The following is a 5755-nucleotide window of genomic DNA, read 5'->3' as shown; positions in this document are numbered from 1 at the left end:
TGCCTTATGCATCTTCTTCTCATTGAAGACTACATCATGGCTGCGTGTATGATATTCTTTGCTTCTGGATCCCAGAGACGATAGCCCATCTCTCCACTTTCACCATAACCCAGAAAGATGCATTTCCTAGACTTAGGATCTAGCTTCTTTCGAAGCTCTTTTGGCACATGTGCATATGCCTCACACCCAAATATACGCAAATGAGAGTAAGAGGGCTTCTTGCCACTCCATGCCTCTTTAGGAATACCACCATCCAAACTCTTACTAGGTGATCTATTGATCACATGTACTGCAGTCTTCATTGCCTCAGCCCAAAAACCACCAGAAAGACTTGCATTGGAAAGCATGCATTGCAACTTTCTTGAATGGTACGTTTCATCTTTTCTGCAATTGGATTTTGCTCTGGAGTATGAGGGGATATGAGCTCCCTCTTAATCCCACGTGTATCACAGAAATGCTGAAAGTCATGAGAGAGATACTCTCCACCATTGTCAGTCCGTAGGCATTTAAGCGTTCTACCTGACTGATTCTCAACCAAGGCCAGCCATTTCTGAAATACCTGGAACACATCACTCTTCCGAGCTATAGCATAAGCCCACACTTTCCTGGTTGCATCATCAATGAATGTCACATAGTATTCAGCCCCACCTAATGACCGTGTAGGCATGGGACCACATACATCTAAATGCACCGAATCAAGCTTTTCAAACTCTTCTTTCCCCTTCTTTTATGCGTTGATTTAGTCTGCTTCCCATAGAGACAATGCTCACAAAATTCAAAATCAGAGAAACTCAAATGCGGTACATAACCCAAATGGCATAAGAGTTTCATTCCATTCTGGCTCATGTGCCCCAACCTGCAATGCCACAAAGAAGTGCTTGGCTACTTGGTTATTGCAACAACATGATCAAATACCCCTGATACATGTAAGGGATACAAAGTCCCACACTTGGCACCCCTGGCCAAAAGCATAGAGCCCTTCTGAATTTTCCAACTCTCAAAGCCAAAAGTGGTGTGAAAACTAGCATCATCTAGCTGACCCACTGAAATAAGACTCTTAGTCAGCTTAGGCACATGTATCACATGTTTCAAAACAAATGCAGACCCATTTGCAAAAGAAAACTTTATGTCACCTGCTCCCACTATGTCACATGCATAGTTATTTCCAAGATGCACACAACCTATCTTTCCACTGTCATAAGTGGAGAACCATTCCCTATGGGGAGTAACATGGAATGAAGCACCTGAATCCAAAATCCAATCCTGGGAATATGCATCATCTGAAGTGGTAAGCAACTTTGCAGATAAACTAGACATGAAGAGAACGTCATTGTCACTATCATGTGTGACTGCATTGATCTCCTCGATCTTCACTTTTCCTTTGTCGTCCCTTGGACTCTCTTCCTTTTGATTTGCACCCCAATTTGCATTCTTTTTCTTATCCTTTTGCTCTCTTTTTAGCTTGTAACAAGCCTTTTTCATATGGCCCTTCTTGCCATAGTGGTAACATTCAATCTTCCATGCCCTGGATTTGCTACGAGACTTCCCTCTTTCTTGGGACTTCCCCTTGAACTGTGATCTGCCCCTTTGCACATTTAAGGATGCATCTTGCTTGTTGCCGTCCATAGACTTCCGTCTAATCTCCTCGGCCAACAAGCTACCCACAACATCATCAAATTTCAGTACTCCACTAGGTGCAAAGTTACTGATAGCTATACAGAAGGTATCCCATGAGGATGGCAATGAACATAAGAGAAATATTGCCTTAGTCTCCACATCAAAATTCATCTTCTGAACCTGAAGCTGGCTGAAAATAATATTGAATTCATTCAAGTGAGAAGCAATGGAGACCCCTTCCTTCATCTGCAGCTCAAACAACCTCTTCATGAGGTAAACTTTATTAGAGGTAGTTTCCTTCTCATAAGTGGCACACAGTTTCTTCCACAAATCTTCCGTAGTCTACTCATTTACTACTGTGAAATAAACTGACTCTGCAAGATGAAGTTTAATAGTAGACTTTGCTAATGCATCCAACTCATTCCAATCATTCTTAGACATATTTGTAGGCTTAGCTTCAATCCCTGCCAAGGGTTTAATCTGCTTCTTTTGAATAAGCACATCCCTTATTTGTTCTTTCCACAAAGAAAAGTTTGTCCCATCAAACTTTTTAATGCTGAAAAACTCCTTTTCAGACATGGAAGAGGATGCCATGATGCAAATGAAACAAAATCAGAAATGCTAGTGCCTGCAAGAGAGAATCACACCAAATACCAGGTGCACCCAAATGTGTATGCCACAATAGAGTGAAATATCACCAAAACTCAAAGCTCAAAGCATCAAAAGATGCATCTGACTCATGTGCATATACTATGCATCCATATGAGCAAATCTGGCCCAAAAGAAAATGCCAACTGCAATGGCAATCCAAAATGCCAATAAGTGCCAAATGACTCAAGCATAAACACCGTCCACTGGCATATGCATCAATAATATCTCATCCAAGAGAGTAGAGCACTATCAATGCATCACCTGCAATGTGTCAAAGCTGTCCCTTAGCATAAAATAGCATCCATGTGCAAAGCGTCCATAAAAAATAGCATCCCACAAGGCAATTTGGGCCTATCGGCCCATCCAATAAGGACCACAATGCATCCAAATGGCCTATAAATCATCCACTGCAACCCAATGCATACCACAAATGAGCGCACACTGCTCAAACTATAACGAGAGTGATCTGCATAAGGTATGCTCAAAAAATCATAGTCCCACAGTAATGATCGCTACTAAAAATAGAACCTGAGATGCCTCAAAACATGGGCGCCATTGCATAATCAGACTCAGCAAGAAAATTTACAAATATCTCTCTTCTGCTAGAACTCCAAAATCCCAACCGATGAGTGAGAAATGGGAGTCAACACTTATCCACTGCCATGTGGCATAAATCTAAGGTTTCAAAACCTTAGAATGAAAAATCCATAACAGAGAGATGAAATTGAATACACATAGATCTATAACTCTGAAAATCCTCCACCGAATCGCACAATAACTGACAGCAGGTAGGGGTTTTTGGGCATCTGGAACACAATGGGACACACGGTTTTGGAAACCGTGGTCTCAATCGCTGGGTCCAACACACGGACTGAAAAACGTTTTTGGAAACAGAGCTGTTTGTAAACTCCACCGGAGTACGAATGATGAGCAACATAGAAGTTTTAGGACCTCCTGAGTCCACCGGAACTAATAGATCTGCAAATGGTTGCTCCAAACTTGAGTTCCAACACCTGGGCAAAAAACGCAAGAACTGACACAGTGAGTCAGAATTCAAATGAAATGATCCCAGATTCAAGAATGAAGGTGTTTCCAAGCTCCTGAAGTGAAGTGGACATCAAAAGCAAGCAATAGTTGCCTCTACAAGTCAATATGTAGTCTCTATCATCGAACGGAACAGGGAAAAGCTCAAAAAACGACTTTTTCTTTGAAAACACTTAACAAGCTCTCAAAACCACTTCGCAAAACCAAAGTGACTTTTCCAAAGGTTCCTCCAAGGTCTCTACACACTCGGATGCAAGTAAAGTCACCCACAAAGCTTCCCACAGAGCTTCTCCTTCCTCCCATAGAGCTGCTGAGCTTCCAAGCATTCATGCACGCTCAGCTAGATCACCCGGGCTCTGATACCAGTTGAGAGTGCTCTCAACGGAAGCAAGAACGGAAGAGGGAGAGAGAGAGATAGAGAGCCACAAGTTTTGGTGGGTGCAGAACCACCCTAATCTTCTTTTTCATTCATTTATATATGTGTTTGAGTATTGTACATAACCGGGGTAAAGGCACAGTGACCTTTAACCCCCACACATTAGGGATCATCTGGGGCTCCAAACAGGCCCCATAGCCCGAGAGTGGGCTGCCCCAGGAAATGCACCATCTACCCTCAGTGCGGTCAGTCATGGGATGCCTTCCCGCACTTGCATGTAGCCTAGTTGGTAGTGTGCCAACTCTATCTGAAGCCATCCAACCATCAGGCCACACATGGCCCCCATCTGGTCTCCAAACCAGGACCTACCGGATAACCTAGCTACTCAAATGCCTTCTCCTTATATGGGGGGCTTACAAGTAGAGTTAGCTGCTTCCCGCATAGTTACACGAGAGTGGAGCATTGATATCTAACATGCTACAGTTTCCATATACTTTCTAAACCTTCCAAACTGATGTGCAAAGTGAATCAGCACTCTCTCAACTTATTGCTTGTTGAAAGAGCTTCAAGATGAGCTATCAATCACTTGAAATGGAAAGGAAATTATCCGTAATGAACAAATTTGGACTTGCTATCCCAAAATAGATCAACTCTATTGTGTACGACATAGAGTCCTATAAACGTACTGGAATGCAAACTATAACTACATGGGTGGGTAGATCTTGATGTGCTCTTCAATTCGAGCACTAGAACTCCCAAATCTGAAATTGTCGCAAACTGAAACAGTGGAGGGCTATCAAGCTGCCATTTTCTTGCACAACTTTTGAAGGATGGTCTCCACTCATGACTACAAAGAACAACTCAATGGCCTCCAAAATCCAAGTGCCAAGCTGAAAACCAGCTCCAAATGCCTCCCTTGACCTTTGTTGAGATCTCTTTGAAGCTCACAAAATGAGCTACAATCTTGAGTGCACGTTCTCTTTGTTGATATCCCTTTTTCTCTTCATGGAGCTGATCGTATGCTCCCTGAGATAGCTCGATCTGGAGCTCCTCTCATCCCACACATGCTACAGGCCCGATGCTGTGGTGCTCTAATACCAATTGTGGGGAAGGGTACGTAAGGGAGAGTGAGAGAGACAATGTTAGCCACACACACACACACACACAGACCCAGATGTGGTGGGTGCAAAGTCACCCTTATCTTCTATGTCATTCATATATATAAATATATGTTGAGTATTGTGTACATAAATGGGGTTAAAAGTGTCCAATAAGTTTTGAGTGTTGATCATTTATGACATCATTAGGTAAACCATAAAGTCTAAGGTGTTGCTCATATGCTCATTTTTGTGCCTTTACATCATCCTAGTAGGTGTAAGTCATGCATGTTTGGTAAGTTGATAAAAGATATCCCAAAAACTACATCATGTCCTCTACTTGTCTAGGTATCCCTTTAACAAAATCCATAGAAGTACTTTCCCATTTAGGACTAAGAATCATAGAGGGTGCAACTAGTTGCCTCCTATCTTAAAGTGGTTTGCCTTATTAGTTTGGCATTGTTGACATTTAACCACATTGACTTGGACATACCCTTTCATTTTCACCAAATAAAAGTTTCACTTTACCGAATCACAGGCTCGTTCTATACCAAGAAGACTTAAACTAGCATTATCATGACATTCATATGAAATATTTTTCTTTATATTATTGTTGTTACTAATAGGTATGCCTACCTTTCCCTTGTGGAATAACAATCAATTATGCATTAGAATGAAACTTTTGTGCCGCCATTCATTTTCTCTATCACAGGATTAGAAGACTTGTAGATGGCCGACAATCATGTCATCATAGATCTTTGTAGTTGTATTACATGATCACGATGCTTCTCATTTTCCTCCCCACCAAATATGTGAAGGATTATTCCCAAGCTGTCATAGGCATCAGGCAACATGTCAAAAGCCATGAGCTTGTCGATCATCGTCAAGGTGATATAACACATGACACATAATCAATGATTGACATGGTATAGTTGAGGTGACATGTCATAGGCATCATGTGACACATCAA

The sequence above is a fragment of the Dipteris shenzhenensis genome, chromosome 24, assembly GCF_047967505.1.
Source record: "Dipteris shenzhenensis isolate YYH24624 ecotype China chromosome 24, Dip_SZ_1.0, whole genome shotgun sequence".
In the NCBI taxonomy this organism is placed as follows: domain Eukaryota; kingdom Viridiplantae; phylum Streptophyta; class Polypodiopsida; order Gleicheniales; family Dipteridaceae; genus Dipteris; species Dipteris shenzhenensis.
Note: the sequence above shows the minus strand (reverse complement) of the source record.